General features: G+C 35.6%; 1 non-coding gene across 1 annotated transcript; it reads left to right on the top strand.

The window, feature by feature from the left end:
• Positions 1-9,128: 9,128 nt before the first annotated feature.
• LOC136201631 (small nucleolar RNA R71) lies at positions 9,129-9,235 on the top strand. The gene has a single exon (XR_010673977.1). It is a non-coding gene; the product is annotated as a small nucleolar RNA R71 (small nucleolar RNA).
• The last annotated feature ends 10,208 nt before the right edge of the window (positions 9,236-19,443 follow it).

Genomic DNA, 19,443 nt, shown 5'->3' with positions numbered 1-19,443 from the left:
AATGGTCCATATATTTACTGATTTTTTTAAAACATTATACTTAATTTTTAGAACACAAATTATAAAGGTTAGAACGTATGTAACAATATTTAGAACATCGTCCTTAACATTTAAAAACATAAATTACAAAAAATATAGAGGAATTAAATAAATAAAAAATTGGAGCATGTTTTTTGATTTTTTGTTCTATTAATAATTCATTATTATGCACATGTTTTTTTTCTATTCATAATTTATTATTATGCAAATTTAATCGATATTAATAAGTGCATGTGTCAAATATTAAAGAATAGAAGCTACATAGATAATGGTATATTAATCAGCGCGCTCCATAATAAACAAGGGAAACAATTAGCTTTGTGGTAAGTAGCATTGAGTATGTGTGAAGTGTCCTCATCTAAAAAAGGGTTCTCACAAGAGCTCTCACCTATATATATATATATATATATATATATATATATATATATATATATAATTTTATAAATATATTTAAAGTTAAATATCTAAACACAAGTTATGATATCTACGACATTCCAAAAACCGCATTCTATTATTATGTTAATAATTTTATTAAAAAAGAGAAAACACATCTCATATTTATCCTCTCTTTATAAATAGACTAGTTGCTGCATATACTCCATCACTTGCTTTCTTTCATTTGTTTTCTGTGTAAAGATATGGAGCGTCCTATGTCTCTCTTCTCAGCTGTTTTGATCCTCTTTCTCCTCGGCACAGGTTCCAAATTAATTCTACATCTAATATATCATTAGCTCTCTAAATTTATCCGTAAAAGTAGATTGACTCATGGATTTTGTTAATGTCTCATCAGCTCCTTAAATTTAAACTTGCTTTATTTCGTATCACCAGCTCCTTAAACTTCTCCATAAAAGTAGATTAGTTCCCTGAACTTTGCAAGTGTCTCATCAGGTCCCAAACTTACTTATTCCGTTACAACTAAATGTAAAAACTTATTAAACCTAAATTCTAAAAATATATCTTCATCTATTCGAGAGATAATTTTTTCTATTCTCCTACCTTTCAACCTATTATAAAAGTTAGTATTGCAAGTTTGAGTGATCGAATTGATGAGGAAGTTAGTATTATGGTTTTTGTATTTAGTTGTTACGGAATAAACAAGTTCAGAAAGTTAGTGAGATATTTGCAAAGTTTAGAGAACTAATCTACTTTTATGGACCTGTTTAGAAAACTAGTGAGACACTAACAAAGTTCAGCCAACTAATATACTATACTATTATGAACAAGTTCAGAAGCTCGTGATATGTTAGGCCTATATTCAATATTATTGATATTTACATTTTAATGATTCATCATTTATTTTTAATCACATTAAATTATCAAATTATAAATTAGTTAGCTGTTAATATTTAATTTAGTTAAATAAAATCATTTCATTTATTTACAAAATTATGTTTTTTACTGTTCAAAATAATGATTTTATTGTTTCTTTATAGATAAAAAACGAACTAATTTTTTTTATTTTTGATTATTAAAAATGCAAATTCGCAATGCGGATTAAATGAATAGTGCTCCATGATTCAATGTAATGTTTAAAATTAATTTTTTATTCAATAGAGATAGTGATAAAAAAATATTAATAATTTAATGGGTCAAAATGGATGTTTAAATGTTTAATCCATCAAAATTAAAATTATCATGCCACCAAAAATTAGAACTACGTTTTACCTTTTACAATTTCATAGATTGTCCTAATTGCAATCTGCTAACCAAAGGCGGAACTACAGATATTCACAAAGGGTTTGTCGATAGAAAATAAAAAGAGAAGTTATATTAAGTGGCGATATATTTTATGAACATAAAATTATTTTTCTTACTAAACTTCTATTTTTGGTTGTGGCCGCTGTTACTAACATTAATGCATCCATATTAATTTTGAGTAGGGATGGGGCCAAATGTTACAGAGGGCAAGACATGCATGTCTCCGAGCCAAGACTACAAGGGCACATGCCTATATCCACGAATTTGTGCTTCCAGTTGCTTGAGAGAGGGGTTCAATGGAGGTCGGTGCGAACCGGTCAGCCGTCAATGTATGTGCTTGAAGCCTTGCTAGCTACTCTATAGGACTCGGGGGATTATCGATTCTTACTTGGTTTTCACTATGATGTGCTACTGAATAATTAATATGGTTATTTTACTTTGATAATGTGTGTCTTTGTCTTCATATGTACGTTTTATCTAATTAATATAATGTGTGAAACTTTATTTTATGGATTTGAGGTTAGTTTACTTTATGGGTTTCACATCACAATGTGTTAGGTTTTGGGATTTTTTATTAAATTTTTCTATTGAATTGTGCTCAGCGAGCAACTATCAGAAATGGATTTCGATCAGAATTCTTATGCCAGAATGGAAAATTTTAATAAAAAAAATGACACGTGACATTGGTGTGGTCAACAGTCAAGCGCGTTTTCTACACATGTCAATATTTTGACCGAACATAAGAGTGTAAGGGATTGTATGTGATGTTTTTGGAGAGTTGGGGGTTGAGAGGTTGTCCCCTAAGTTGAGGGGGTCAGGTGAAAAAAAGTTACAAGTTTAAGGGACTGGATGCATATTAAGCCTTATTTTTAACTAACTACTTAATTTTACATATTTAGTCCATGCAGTAAAAATATTTGAAGACATGTATGTAAAAAAATGGTGCTACTGTGAAAAGATTTAACAGGTGTATTAAATTGCTATTTAAATTAGGCGATGTTTTACAAATAAAGATAAATTTGGCAAATGTAAGAAATAAAAGTAGAGAAAGGGATAAAAAAAACAACAAACATTTTAAATAGGTCGGTAATTATATAGTGCTTTAAGCATAAAAAAAAAAAAAAAAACAAAACAAAACAAAGACGAGATTTAGATTTGTTCAAATGTCTAGATATCCGTTTAGGTTACTGTTTAATTAATAGGACGATTTGGATAAGAAATTTGATATTAGGCACGATATGGACTTTTCATGTATTTATTTTTAGAGCAGGTTTGAAATTTATAAAAATAGTAGGACTCTGCCAGCATTTTCCATTATATTAATGAAAAACTATGGATTCTTTTTTGGATGCACTTATTTGAACTGAGTTTGGAATTTGATTTTTAATTTTGAGTTCAGTCCAATCACTACAAAAAAAATTGATTATTGGGGACAGAAAAAATTGTCCCTAAAAGTATAAAATTCTGTCTCTTATGCTTTTGGGGACAATTTTTATCGTCCCCTTATTTCGTCCCCTATGCGAGCGTACCCTATTCTATAGGGGACGATAAAATGATGTCGTCCCCATTTTGTGGGACGATTTTTGTCCCTAAGATTAAGGACAATTGTCGTCCTCATTCTATGGGACGATTGTCATCCCCTTTCTTAGGGACGACAATCATCCCCCTTCTTTGGGACAATTGTCGTTCCCGTGCAAAGGAGACGATTTTTGTCTCTGAATTAAGGGACTATTATTTGTCCTCAAAGAAAGGTACGATTGTCGTCCCTATGCAAAGGAGACAACTTTTGTCCCTTCTTTAGAGGACAATTGTCATCTCTATGCAAAAGAGACGGACATTCTGTCCTCAAAATTTTTGGATTGAAGAGAGCTACTAGAAAATGTCTTTCGGTCCATATTACAATATTACATAACACATACTATCTGCTCAACATATATTTGGGTTAAATATGTACCATAGTTGAACAACCAAATTTTCGAAACAAATTCAATTAACATCAAATCTAGTTCTCAAAGAAGATCAAATTAAGATTCCAATAAATATTTCCACCTGAACACAACTTTAATCTCTTTCTAAGTATGCATAAGATATGAACTTTGCAAAAATTACACCAGTTCTGATACATGAATTCAATTAACAGCATCATAGAAAAAAAATCAATTAATAGCATATAACTCAAGCCACTAGAATTCTCTAATGAACAAGATAATTTCAATTGAAAACCCAAAGTCGAGAGAACCAGAGAAGCACATAAATTGATAAAATGAAAGTTACCACAAGTATTTCAGAATAACAATTTCATCATTTAACAAAAAGTGCTATGAGAATACCTTAAATTGGTATCGCTTCGGGCTTGGCATAATCTAATTTTTGGAGTTATTCACTTCAAGACAAACACAAAGCAACAAAGTACCTAATAAATCAATTTATCATTTTTTTTATTTAAAAGTGACAAAGCTTTCCAAGTGAGGAAACAGAATTAGAGTTAGAACCTTGAGTAGCAAAGCTGCACTGCATGACCAGAATAATTTGTGTGCAAAACGAACTTCTTGATCTTCTAAGTCTGTGAAACCAAAATGATAATCAGTATACTAATCCAGAACAAATACTAAACATAATACAATTAATAAAATGTAAATAATGTTCCATGCTACAGAATTCAGAATCATAATGAATTTAAAGGAATATACCCATGTGAAATGTGAACTTTAGTTATATGACCTTTCACATAAAAAAGCTTAATACATTAAGAGTCCCCTGAACTTGGCCCAAAAAACTGTTTGCCCCCTGGAATTGGACTTAGAGAGTGTCTCGTTGGCCTCCTAAACTTGCTTAAATTGACATGATTAACTCCCTAAGTACACGCGGCAAAGCAAGAAATGATTTAGACAAATTAAAATGTGTATCATTTTAAGCAAGTTCAAAAGGCCAATAGATTACAGTAATAAGTTCAAAGGGTTCGAATCACATCCGGGTGGTTGAGAGCTTACCTATGCCTTGGGAGGTCATGGGTTCGAATCACATCCGGGTCTGATGGAGATTTTTCTTTCTTCTTTAATGTAAGCGCATTGCGCAAATTTAAAAAAAAAAGTTCAAAGGGCCAATAGATTACAGTAATAAGTTCAGGTGCCTAACTAGATACTCTTTATCTTCAAGGGGCGAATCAGGTTTTTTGGTCAAGTTCAGGGGACCCCTGATATATTAAACCCTTAAAAAATAATAATAACTCTGCCAGTATAGAGTAATAAGGAGGGGAGGGGGGAATTTCTAACAACTTGATGTTGATGTCGTTTAATTTGACAGGACTTTCCATACAACAATCTAAATGGGGACATTCCAATGGGTGTCTTATATGCAGTTCTATATGCCCATAAAGCATCGTCAAGCTTGTTTGCCCAGTCTTTCCTAGAATTGCCAACCGTTTTTTCCAAAATTCTTTTGATTTCTCGATTTGAAATCTCCACCTGTCCACTGGTTTGTGGATGGTAAGGGGTGGCAATTCTATGAGAGACTCCAAAGCTTGCCCATCAGCTTTTCAAATTTAGCATTGCAGAAGTGGGTTCCTTGATCAATAATGATCGCTTGTGGGACACCGAATCGGGTAAACAACCTTTTCAGGAATTTTACTACCACACGGGCGTCATTGGTGGGACTAGCAATTGCTTTAACCCACTTGCTTACATAATCGACAACAACTAAGATATATTTATGCCCAAAAGATGTAGGGAATGGTCCCATGAAATCTATTCCCCATATATCAAATATTTCACAAACAATAATGTTATTGAGGGGCATGGCATTTCTAGCTGAAATAATGCATGTTCGTTGGCACTCATTACAAGTGCGTACAAACAAATTGGCATCTTTGAAAATGGTTGGCCAGAAAAAACCTGATTGAAGTACTTTGGCGGCAGTTCTGCTTGTGCTATGATGTCCTCCTGCTTCTCTATCGTGACAATGGCTCAAAACAGCCTGTCCTTCCTCGTGAGAGACGCACCTGCGAATAATTTGATCGGCGCACAACCTGAAAAGATAGGGTTCTTCCTAAAAATAATATTTGATTTCTGCATAGAATTTCTTCCTTTGGTTAGTGGACAGGTTATGAGGTTTGAGTGAACTAGCCAGGAAATTTGCAATGTCAGCAAACCATGGAGCAGGTTGTATGGCATACAGACGCTCGTCTGGAAAAATCTCTACAATTTCTGGCTGTTCCTGGCTGCTTGGATATGGGATTCTGGACAGATGATCAGCTGCTACATTTTCCGTTCCCTTCTTGTCCTTGATTTCGAGATCAAACTCTTGAAGTAAGAGTAACCACCGTATCAACCTTGGCTTTGCATCTTTCTTTGCGAACAAGTAGCGTAACGCAGCATGGTCTGTGTAGACAATGACTTTTGACAAAACCAAGTAGGGACGGAATTTGTCAAAAACATATACTCCTGCAATGAGCTCCTTTTCTATAGTAGTGTAGTTCTGCGGAGCCTCGGTTAATGTTTTGCTTGCATAATAGATAGGCCTGGATGTCTTCTCAATCCTCTGCCCAAGAACAGCTCCCAGACATGTATCACTAGCGTCACACATCATCTCAAATGTCCGTTCCCAGTTGGGTCCTGCCAGTATGGGTGAGTTGATCGGCTTGCCTTTTAACAGTTCAAATGCTTTTAGACAGCTTGTATCAAACGAGAATTCCACATCTTTATGTAGCAAGGCTGAAAAGGGTAACGCGATCTTTGAGAAATCCTTTATAAACCTTCGATAGAACCCAGCATGTCCAAGGAAGCTTCTCACATCCTTAACATTAATTGGAACAACAAGTTTCTCTATCACTTCCACCTTGGCTTTGTCTACTTCCATCCCCTTTTCAGAGATTTGATGCCCGAGAACGATCCCGCCAGTAACCATGAAGTGGCATTTCTCCCAATTCAAAACTAAATGGGTCTCCTTACATTGTGCTAGCACAGCTTCAAGGTTGTTCAGGCAGCTCCCAAATGAATTTCTATAGACAGAGAAATCGTCCATGAAGATTTCCACGGTCCGTTCTACCATATCATGAAATATGCACATCATGCACCTTTGGAACATAGTTGGAGCATTGCATAACCCAAATGGAATGCGCCTGAAGGCATATGTCCCATAGGGGCATGTGAAGGTTGTCTTCTCTTGATCTTCACTATGGATAGCAATCTGATTGTATCCCGAGTATCCGTCAAGGAAACAGTAAAATTGCATACCCTGCCAAACGTTCTAGCATCTGATCAATGAAGGGCAAAGGGAAATTATCCTTCCTTGTTTCCTCGTTGAGCTTCCGGTAGTCCACGCACAATCGCCATCCTGTTATGGTTCTCGTGGGGACCAGCTCATTCTTCTCATTCAGCACCACTGTGGTTCCTCCTTTCTTTGGCACAACATGAACAGGGCTCGTCCAGATACTATCAGAAATTGGGTAAATTATTCATGCATCCAACAGCTTGATCACTTCTTTCCGCACAACCTCCTTTATGTGGGGTTTTAGTCTGCGTTGTGGCTATATAAACGGCTTGTGGTCCTTCTCTATCAGAATTCTGTGAACACACACTGTGGGACTAATACCCTTGATATCATCAATTTTCCACGCAATAGCATCCTTGTTTCTTCGCAGTACCTCCATAAGTTGAGCTTTCTGATCAGGAGTTAGCTTTGAAAATATGATCACCGGACTTCCGCTAGGAGGTTCTAGAAATGCATACTCTAGGTGTGACGGAAAAGGTTTTAGTTCAGGTTTAGACAATGGCACAGTGGGTATGTCAGGTGGTTCTTGATGAGTAGGAACAGTGGGGTCCAAAGGGAGTGTTGGCAAGTTGGTTTCAATGGAACACCCTGTTCCTTCGCATAAGTTCACTTCTTCTCCCAATAGAACCTCCAGAATGTCATGTCCCTGTTCCTGCAAAATTGAAAGACTTTGGAAATCATCTAAGAAACATCATGTGTCATCACTAGTGTTAGCTCGTCGCATAGCCTCATTCATTTTGAAAATGATTTATTCCCCATTAATTCGCAAAAATAATCTTCCCTCTCCTACATCAATCAATGCCTTACCCGTTGCTAAAAACGGTCTACCCAGGATAATAGGAACATGCAGGTCCTCATCTATGTCCATTATGATAAAATCAACGGGCAATATGAATTTTCGTACTTTGACCAAGACATCTTCCACTACTCCCTTAGGGTAACATACTGACCGGTCAGCCAACTGAATGGACATTCTGGTTCGTTGTAGTTCTCCTAGTCCTAGCTTCACATACACAGAATATGGCATTAGGTTTATACTAGCTCCTAGGTCGCATAACACATTTTCAATATTTAACTTGCAAATTGAGCATGGAATCGAAAAACTCCCTGGATCCTTTAGCTTTTTCGGAAGCTGCTGCTTGTTCTGGAGTATAGACGAGCAGTCCCTGTTCAGTTGGATCATTGAGATATTTTCCAATTTCTTCTTATTGGACAGGATGTCTTTTAAGAACTTGGCATATGTCGGCATCTGGGCAAGTGCTTCCACGAAGGGAATGTTGATGTGCAACTTCCTTAAGGTGTCTAGCACCTTTGAGTTTTGTTCTTCAATATTCTTGTTTATCAGCCTCGTCGGATAAGGAACATGTGGTACATAGGGCGGAGGTGGTTTGTATCTCTGTCCTTGTTCCTCTTGGTCCTGATCAACGATTAATTCTTCCATGATGGGTTATTCTTGACTAGGAACAGCTTGTTCCTTGTGGTCTTCAACGTTTCGAGATGTACCTGCACACTCAGCATTTTCATTAGTAGGACTAGGTGGGTGAGTTTTCTTACTAGATCTCAAGGTAATAGCTATAACATCTCCTTTGGGATTGCTTCTGGTAGTGTCCTTCTTGTTGTTGCTGATACATTGGTTGTTCCTGCTGATTAGCTGTCCAGTCCATCCGAAGTTCGGGTGATTTCTTATGGCTGGGTTGTATGTGTTCGAGTATGGGTTTTGTGAGTTTCTTTGGTTATATCCTGCATAATCACATTCTGCCTGCTCACCTTTCCATTGTTTAACTCCCGGGCAGTTTATGCTGAAGTGCCGTCCTCCATAAAAATCACATATATCATTGAACGGTGGCTCGCTGTGAATCGATGACACATATATCTTGCTGAGCTGTCTTGCAAGCTGTTCAACCTGAGTGGTCAGTTTTGATAGAGCATCGACGTCTGACGTTCTTTTTCCTTCACTTATGGCCGAGTGCCAGTTGTAACTTGTGCTCACGACTTTCTCTATCAGATCGTACAAGGCTTGTGGTTCCAAATCTTCAGTGTTACCATTGGCAATGGACTCGATTTGAATTTTATAAATGTTTGTGACTCCATTGTAAAAATTCTGTACTTGCATCCACATGGGGATGTCGTGATTCGGTACCCTTCTCAATAGTCCCTTGTACCTTTCCCATGCTTCAGCCAAGGATTCATCTTCTTCTTGCATGAAATGAGATACTTCGTTTCTGAGTTTAATGGCCTGTCGTGGTGGAAAGTATTTCATTAGAAAAGCACATGCCATTTCTTCCCAAGTGGTAATGGTTCCTGGCTGCAGATTCCTCAGCCAACTCTTTGCTTTATCTTTAAGAGAGAAGGGAAACAGCTTAAGCCTTATCACATCATCGGAAACTCCTCGGTTTGATCTGAAAGTGTTGCATAGTGTAATGAACTCCTGGATATGCCCATTTGGATCTTCAGACTAGTATCCATTGAATTGCACTGCGGCTTGCAACATTTGGATCATGGATGCCTTCACTTCAAACATGTTGTTTCCTTCGTTAGGTAACGCAATGCATGACGAGTGTCCTTCCGTGGTTGGCCTCAAATAGTCTCTGATCCTCATAACTGGAGGATTATTGTTCTCTCCTTCCTCTTCTTGATTAGGTTGAACCGGTTGTTCTGGTTGTACTCTTTCAGCCATCCTTCTTTCTCTTTATCGTTCTTATTGTCTCGCTCGTCGAGCACCTACTCGGTTTCGTCTACACGTTCTCTCTAATTCAAGATCAATAGGAAAAACTGGAGGTCCAGCTCTGCGCATAAACAAATGGAGAACTCCATTTTCGCTGCACTATTTAGCAAACAGATTAAAAACACCTTGTTTCACAGAAATTTTCAGATAAATTTTGTTGCTTTCAATCCTCGGCAATGGCGCCAAAAACTTGTTGTCCTCCGAACAGACTCTAGCAAGTGCACTAGATACAAGTAATAAAGTGATAAGTCAAGTATCATCTCCACATGGATTGAGGACCAAATTTTACTAGAAAAACGTTGCAGAAGAGGGTGTTCGTGGTGTGTGACTTCTTTATATTGATAAATGCTGAGAGATGTTGATAACTGGTAACTGAATAATGATTTGACATATAAAAATGATTACTTGATAATGATAAACAGGTAGAACATGCTAAGCACAGCAGAATAGGTTACCTTAAGTCCCTAAACATCCTATTTATTCATGAATGATACAAAGTGAAGTCAAGGTTTCTGCTTTAATGCTCACTTAAGTCAACTCTCATGTGTTCTTAAGATTCTAAGACTTACTACAACCATAAGCTTCCCTAAGGTCGGTTCTTTCTTGCATTATGATTGAAGCAACATTTCAAATAAGAAAACCCTTGATACAACCACCTAACATCCCTGCTTCGGGGTTGGACATTTGATAAAGAGTTCAGTGAAGATGAAAGCAGTGTCCTATCATTCAGTAACACTAACATACATGCATACGCAATAGAATGTAAAGCCTCATCAAACACTTCATAAATTAACACCATTCATTCATAAATAGAGATTAGAATACTTACATAACTGGCCCTAACTGGCCGAGCCTATTCAAAATGACTACTCACTCATACTGGAGAGTGAGCAGTCTGCTTCCATTCTACAAAGCTCCATCAATGGAGTCATCTTTCTCGAGAGTGCTTCTCTGTACTAAAGTTTCTCTTTTTAAGTTCAACCCAAAAAGATCCATTTTCCTTTCCCTACTACGTCTCTTTAAAAGAAGAGAAAAAGGGTCAACCCGGTACAAAAAGTATCCGAGCAAATATTACAAAATCAACCAGATTGTCTTCACAAATCCTAGATTGCTATTAGTGGTTAAGATCCTTTTGACCCTAGAACACTCAAGGACCGAACTTTCATTTCATCATGCTACTTTGCTCTGCTCTTATCCACCTTTTTGCCTGCTGCTCCTGCCACACCTGGCTTTCGTCATGTCGTTGTCGGTCATCAGAAGTTCCAGCGTTTGACCGCTGGATCAAAGAATGGCTCAACTCCACATGGTATGCGCGAAACAGGCTGCTTGCAGTCTGTTCGACTTAGTCTTTCCATATCTGCACAAAAATGCTTAGAAGACCTTCTTTCTTGTAGATAAACCCTAAAAACGCCCTTAATTCTTTATAAATAGCATGTTAAATTGTAGTCAAATTCATGCCTAACACCACACGTGAGTGAGCTACTGAACTTTATCTCCGTTTATTATAAGTTTCACGCTCCGCGTGGCCTGTTTGTTGACTAGGGGGACAAGGATCAGATTGACTTCATTGACTGCCATAATTCAGTGGGTACTGTGTCATTAAAGTCAATGCTCTGTGTGGATGAAGTCACGCTCCGTGTGCCTGTGGGAAAATAGACTCTTCTGTTTACATGTCGTGCGTTGTTTCTTGCTTTTATCATCTTTTGCATCTCGTGTGTGTTCTTGAACATGTAAAGCACAACCAGTGAACCCGAGATTACTTGATTTCTTTATTTACTGAAATATGGTTAAAAAAGAATGCAAAATTATTAAGAGTACATATTTTATTATTTGTCTACCAATTAAATGAAACACGCTTGTTTTTAGGTATTAAACTTAATTATTAGCTCAAAATAGACCGTGAATCTCCCTAAAAAGACAGGGATAAAATGTCCCTATTAGATACCAATGTCTAGGTGTTGTAATAACAAAATATAGTAAAAAATTAGGCTTAATCCATCATTTCACCTCTCAACTTGTACAAAAAGCTTGATTGATCGCTGAGCTTTTAAAGTATCTTGATTGTCATTAACTTGCATAAAATGTTCAGTTAACTTCCTGAAGTTGCATAAAATATAATCAACTAATCGCTCATTGTAAAAAAAATAAGTTAAATGCGGAAGATTTGTTGCACGTGTCTTAGAATGTTATTACATAATTCAGAAAATACATTAAAACATATTAAAAAAAAGTTCTTACTTATTCAACTATAAAACGTTTTCTTCTTTAATATTACAATCGCATACCCTGACCTTGGTCATAATTCAGAGGTCTAACTGAACATTTTATACAAGTTTAGGGGGGCTATTAGAACACTTTGAAAGCTCGGGTGCCAATCAACCTTTTTAGATAAGCTCATGGGACAAATAATGTATTAAACCAACAAAATTATCATCATCAAAATAAGGTAAATTGTACTTATGGTCACTGAAGTTTGACATCTGTTTTGAAAAAAACTCATTAAACTTCATTTTGGTTTAATAAAGTCATTAAAATTTATTTCAAAAAAAAGTCATTAAAATTTATTTGTATGTTAATAAAGTTATTCTGGTAATTTTAGATAGAAAGTTCACAAGAATAGTGATTTGATAGTCACGTTCAAAATGAACGAATACTAACATGATAGTTGTATGACAATAAAAAAAATAAAAAGTATTATTTTATTCACTTAATTCAAGTCTTGTAACTGTCAAGTGGCAACCAATTTTTCTTTTGTTATTTTTTTTTGTTGTCTCTTATTAAAATAAAAATAAAAAAGTTCAGTCAGTGACCATAAGTGTAATCTAACCCATTAAAATATGAATGCTTCATTGGCCCCTATATAACCACATGCACTGAAAACCTATATAGTAGATTCTCAAACTCAACCTTCTCAACCTATTATAAGCTAGTAAGTAAAAATTACTTTGACATATGCTAACCCTTAGTCTATTCAATAATCATCACCCCAATAGGGTGGGAAAAGCCTAAAATCGTGGGGATCCGAACGATGGGGCTGAGAAAAAACCGAAAATTTTGGGTGCAGGATTGGGGGCGGGAGAAATTTTAGTCCCGAATATTAAAATTGGACGAAGTTGGGTGTCAGTATCCCTGAACCGCGGGATCCGCAAACCGCCACCGAAAAACCGTCCGTAAAATCCCCGAACAATAAAATAAAATATTTTATATATATATATATATATATATATATATATATATATATATATATATAAAGTAATTAGTTATTTAAATGTGATTAAAAAAATAATCAATATTGTGATAAGTTAACTAATAATATTATCTACATCTACAACCATTTAATTTAGTTTAAATTATTAAAAAAAGGTAAATTTCAAAAAAAAAAAAACTTCTCTGGTTTCACTTTTTTGCAGAAAAATGACTGTAGTTTTTTCTTTTCAAATAGAGGACTGTGGTTTATTCCGTTAAACTATTTACGGATTTGGTGAAGATGCCGTTGATGTGGCTGAAGGGTAATATGAGTTTTAAAAAAAATTAGGGTAAATTTGAACAAAAAAACCATGTCGTTTCACTTTTTTACAGAAAAAGGACTGTGATTTTTTTCTTTTCAAATACAGGACTGTGATTTGTTCCATTACACTATTTAGGGATTTGGTGAAGATGATGTTTATTTGCTAGCGTGGCTAAAGGACAGATATAGGTTTTTAAAAAAATTGTCTATAAAAGGTCTGAACAACCATGTGAGATTTTATAGTCAATATTCACTATGCCATTTTCCCTTTTACATGACACAAGATACATGACAGACATTTGTTTTCGTGTCGTCTGAATATTATTCGTGACAGTATTTTAACTGTATGTCATCTTAAGGTGAAATAAAAAATGCGCTCGATTCTCAGATGACATTACGATTACAGAATCCTGTCATCCAAAGAAAACGCGCGTTTTCGTTAAATTTGATGCTCTCAACAGATGACACTTCTAAAAAATGAATGCCATTGTATGCCGAACACAAAAAAGCGGCAAATGAAATTTCACTTACGCGGCCATACCAAATTTTAGGCGCTCTATATCATTTGACTGAAATTTCAGCTGATATATAAACCCTCTCTCAATCCCAAACCCCAGTTTAGGTTACGCAAGCTTCATCCCTCTCATCCCTCTCTATCTCCATGGTTGATTTGAACATGCAATCACTGGGTGAGCTGGAAACACGGTACTGTTAAGCCATATTTTCTTCATTCCTAGATGTATCATTGTTCCTTACTCTTTTCTTTTCCTCATCCGATTTACTTTTGTGTATGTCGATTTCAGCAGCTGGTATAAGGATCTTGTGATTTTCAGACCTATCATTGAAAGGTTTAGATCTCTCGCTTAGCTACACTGATTTTATTGTATTTAGATTCACTGATGTAAAGCTTGGGTCTTTATCTTTTTTAATCTAGGGCAAGACAGTGCCTGATACAGTAGATGGTATGAACTCATCTGATTCCTTTTTATTTGAACACTATTTGTAGGGATAGTAAGAATGCTTCAGTACATGGGAAGGCTGACTGAAGAGATTGTCAATCGGTTCATGCCTTTAGCATATGGGAATATTTCTTTAACTTACTAAATATATATTAATTTTATGTCGGTTTGAACTGATTGGTCATGCCTTTAGAAGTGATTGTGTATGTTTGATGTACTGTTTTGGAACCTAGAACTCATTGATTTAGGAAACTAGCCTACTTTAGTATATATATTGTTATGTGGGTTTGAACTGAATGATTACATATATGTATGATGTTTTCAGCGATGATGAAATGATTGGTATGAACTGATTGGTTAGATATAATGTTTAGGAAGCTAGGACTCATAGAGTTTATGTATGAATGATCATTAAGCATGTGGCTGATTAGGCATACTCTCAAGCTTTGAATTTTCATTGATATTGACACTACTCTTACACCTATGAGTTATACTGCTAGAAGTGATTGAGTATGTGTATGTGTATGAAACATGTTTATGTATGATGTTCTGTTGATGCTTATGTTTGAGGTTCTGTATGAGTATGTGTACGATTGTTCATTTGGGCATGTAGCTTATTAATCATGCATCAAGTATTAGAGGAACAATGTATGAATGATCATTAAGCATGTGGCTGATTAGGCATACTCGAAAGCTTTGAATGTTCATTGAGATTGGCACTACTCTTACACCTATAAGTTATACTGCTAGAAGTGATTGAGTATGTGTATATGTATGAAACATGTTTATGTATGATGTTCTGTTGATGCTTATATTTGAGGTTCTGTATGAGTATGTGTATGATTGTTCATTTGGGCATGTAGCTTATTAATCATGTATCAAGTATTAGAGGAACAATGTATGGATGATCATTAAGCATGTGGCTGATTAGGCATACTGTAAAGCTTTGAATGTTCATTGAGATTGGCACTACTCTTACACCTATGAGTTATACTGCTAGAAGTGATTGAGTATGTGTATGTGTATGTATGATGTTCTGTTGATGCTTATGTTTGAGGTTCCGTATGAGTATGTGTACGATTGTTCATTTAGGCATGTAGCTTATTAATCATGCATCAAGTATTAAAGGAACAATGTATGAATGATCATTAAGCATGTGGCTGATTAGGCATACTCGAAAGCTGAAAATGATAAGATATATCCATACTCTTTTTGAAATTGAACATGACCTATGATGATAAGTAAGGAATAAGTTGTCTTGAATAAGTAAGGAATAGACATGCACGAATAAGTTGTCTACTTGCTATAGCATGTTCACTTGAATATACTTGAATAAGTTGTCTACTTGTTATAGAATGTTAGGCATACTCTTAAAGCTGAAAATGTTATGAACTCAACTGGCTCATTTTTATTTGAAATGATAAGTAGGGATTCTGAATGCAATTCGTTTATGAAGCATGTATTAAAAGGTAAATTTAGGCTAATTGCATGTACTGATATGGCTTGCAAATGATAAGATATATTTTGATTAGATAGAATATACATATACATACAAACTGAATAACAAGCTCTACATAAAGGGTTATGTATGTGCATTGGCCATACTCTTACTATGTTCCTTTCCACTCGGTTTGATATCGTAACAACAACATTAAACATGGTGATAGGTTTATGATGCATTTAGCACAAACAGAGTCCCTTGTTTTGACAGCATCATAAACCTCATTACCAAGTTTAGAGTACCACGGGTACAACCCAAGTGGAAGGAGCATTGTAAAAGGGTCAGTTTAGTCTACTTGCACATACATACAAAGTGAATAGCAAAGGTCTACGTTATATTACAAAAGGGGGGATGAGTGTTGCCTTTTGGTTGTAATTGACAGTCCAAAGTTCCTTAGCTGTTTTGACTAGTGAAAGGAAATTTGGAATTAGAATGAGAACCACATTTGGATATCACATTGCCTTTCAATTCTCCTTTCACTTAGCCAAGACAACTTAGGAGATTTGAACACCCTTCATATTCAGCACAAACAGAGTCCCTTATGGTGACAGTATCATAACCCTCATTACCAAGTGGAAGGAGCATTATAAAAGGGTCAGTTTAGGAGCACAAAGCTCTACGTTATATATTACAAAAGGGGGGGAATTAAAGGTCCAAAGCTCCTTAACTATTTTGACTATAGAAAGGAAATTCGGAATTGGAATGAGAACCACATTTGGAGCTCACATTGCCTTCCGATTCTCCTTTCTCTTAGCCAAGATAGTTTAGGAGATTTGGACACCCTCATATCCACTTTGCATACTCCTCAGTCCATATCCGGGCGATCCTTTCATACTCTTCCCTGTTGTTGCGGTATTGCTCAGCAACTGCTTCTTGCCCAGGAAATGGCTCCTCACTGTGGGGCTGTAGAAGTAGATCATATATGTGCCACAGACACTACAAAATGCATAGAATAATTAGAACAAAAATATGATGTTGTATGTTTATCAAATGAAATAGATAAATGGTTGCATTATTCCGTGGCAGTGGAAAAGTGATGGTTATTAAGGATATGGGGAAGATGAATCGAACCCTGAGGAGCCACGTTACGATGATATATCCTATTCCGGAACCAAAACTGAGAATAAGAGGAGAGATGTATTAGTGTATGTTTCATATATGTGATTATATCTTACTGATCTGAGTTAATATTTCTCTTGCAGGTCTGTTTGGGAAATCCGGATGGTAGCTGATTCTGATTTCAAATACACCCCTTTCATATGGGGTGTATTGGGGGCCTTTCATTCTGATCGACCATTTGAAGAAGTTACCATCGAGAGGACCTGTACGTTATCATCCAAGAAGAATCATTAGAAATACATAGAAGAAACCAGGAAAGGTTACAGAACAACTATGGATTGACATACGTACCATTGATGGCCAGAAGCCACTCTGGGTTCTCCATGTACAACTTACCCAAGTCAGCAATTATTTCTCCTGGAGTTTCAACAAGGGGATCCATTGTTGGTAAGTTTTCTGGCTGTTGAAGGTATGATTCTGAATTATGATGCATATATTTATAGTGATATGATTGTGGTAAGTGAAAGGCCGTGTTAGGGGAAGGGTCACGTAATTACTACTGAGTTTAGGGTTGTGTGTAATATTAATGACCTGCTTGGCTTTTGCAGATAGCAAGACCTTTGGGATTATAGGCCTAATTATTACTCCAAGATATGGATTGACTTGTAGAAGATATGGATTGACGTTAGGCACAAATGTATTCGTTATTATTTTGGTGTTTTAATTCAGAAATGTATTGATATGGATTGACGTTAGGCACAAATGTAAACATATTATGTGTATTGGTCTCCAATAAAATTAAAACCATTGACATACAGAATTTAATCTTCATATTTTAGAATGTTTCTGTATTCAGGTATAAAAACCAGAAATTCAAACAAAGAAGAAGGCATAAAGTGACATTTTAATTTTTAAAAATGTCATCTAAACAGCAATAAAAAGACATTAAAATAAGTGTTTCTGTCATATGAAAAAAAATCCTTTGACATGATTGATTAAGATCTGTGCCATCTGAACAGGCTATAAGGGCAGAAATTATTATACGAACTGTTATCTCAAATTAAATATGTCAATTTCCCACACGCTAACCTGACGGTTTTAATTGTAAAAATGTCATTTGATGACATTAAAGGTGACAGCAGTAATAAATAAGCTGCATCGTAACAAGGGTAAAATGAGAGTAAGAAAACAGGCTAATGTCATGTGTGATGACGAAACATGACAGAACCTGACCGTCGTCTGAAGGTGCAACAGACAGCAGCGAGCCCTGTGACTGATTTATATCGTGCGGGACGACGGTTTTGAACCGTCGTCTGAAGAGGGTTTTGGCGAAGTGATTGTAGCAACAAAATAGTTATAAAAAATCCATTCGTTAATATTATAGACCCATAATAATTATAAAAAATCCATTGGTTAATTTTTTTTAAAAACTCATATTTGTCCTTCAGCCACTTCAGCAAATAAACGACGTCTTCAGCAAATCCGTAAATAGTGTAACGGAATAAACTAGAGTCCTGTATTTGAAAAGAAAAAACCACAGTCATTTTTCTGTAAAAAAGTGAAACCACATGTTTTTTTTTTTTTTGAAATTTACCCCAATTTTTTAAAAACTCATATTTGCCCTTTACACTACAAGAAAAAACGTGATCACCGACACAATCGACCGACGGAATTTTTGTGTGTAGGAATCACCGACGAAAGACCGACGGAAAATATGTCTCGAAAATCACCTACACATTGACCTACACATTGAGGGAATGTGTAGGACATTTTTTGCGGGATCACTTTCGCCACAAATACCAACACTTTTAGTACGTGATTTTTAGTGTCGGTGATATCACCAACATATGAGAGGAATCGCCGACGATAAAATGTGTAGGGGCCTAAATTCTATATACATATATATAAATTAAAAAAAGTTAAAGAAATAAAAATGTGTTTAAAAATAATTATTAGCTTATTTGTGTATCAGTTAAAAATTAACTATTAGTATTTGTCCTTGAAAAATTAATTAAGAAATTAACTATTAGTAATTGTGATGTTGTCAATTTATCATATTCAGCAACAAAAAGAAAAAAGTAATTATAATTCTGCCCGTTTATTAATGTATTCAGCTAAAAAGAAAAATATAAATTAAGAAATTAATTTTTTCAAGAAATAAAAATTAATTAAGAAATAAAAATATATATAGAAGTTTTAACCCTTTTAGAAAGGTGTCGATCCAGATAAGTTATAACCTAATAGTCTCCTTTCTATCTCTCTCTCCCCAAACGACCTCATTGCTGTCTTCACCGCCGTCGTGCCGCGTTCCTTCGTCTGATTTCAGCTCTCCACAACCTATTCTCCTGGCAAGACTTCTTATTGCTTTGTTGTTATTCTTCTTCAAAAGAACTCTTGTCTAAGGAAGACCCTTTATGTTTTTTTTTTGAAGAAGGTTGCTCTGCTTCCCCAACTAACTGGAAAGAGAAGGAAGTCAGCAACAGCAGCTTCAGTCTTTGGGGGCAAACGAGTTCAACTACTGCTTCAGGTCTTTGGGGTAAAGAAAAGATACTCCTTCTTGCTTTAATGTTGCAGCCATGAGATAGTTTATTTTCACTAAGTTTTGCTTTCTTCTTGTTTGATAAAATGTCAAAGAGATAATATTTTTAAAGGTACAAACTTAAATAATCTTGTAATACTGTTTTGT

This window comes from Euphorbia lathyris, chromosome 7, assembly GCF_963576675.1.
Source record: "Euphorbia lathyris chromosome 7, ddEupLath1.1, whole genome shotgun sequence".
NCBI classification, from domain to species: domain Eukaryota; kingdom Viridiplantae; phylum Streptophyta; class Magnoliopsida; order Malpighiales; family Euphorbiaceae; genus Euphorbia; species Euphorbia lathyris.
The sequence above is the reverse complement of the archived record's forward strand: the minus strand, read 5'-3'. Positions and strand labels throughout refer to the sequence as shown.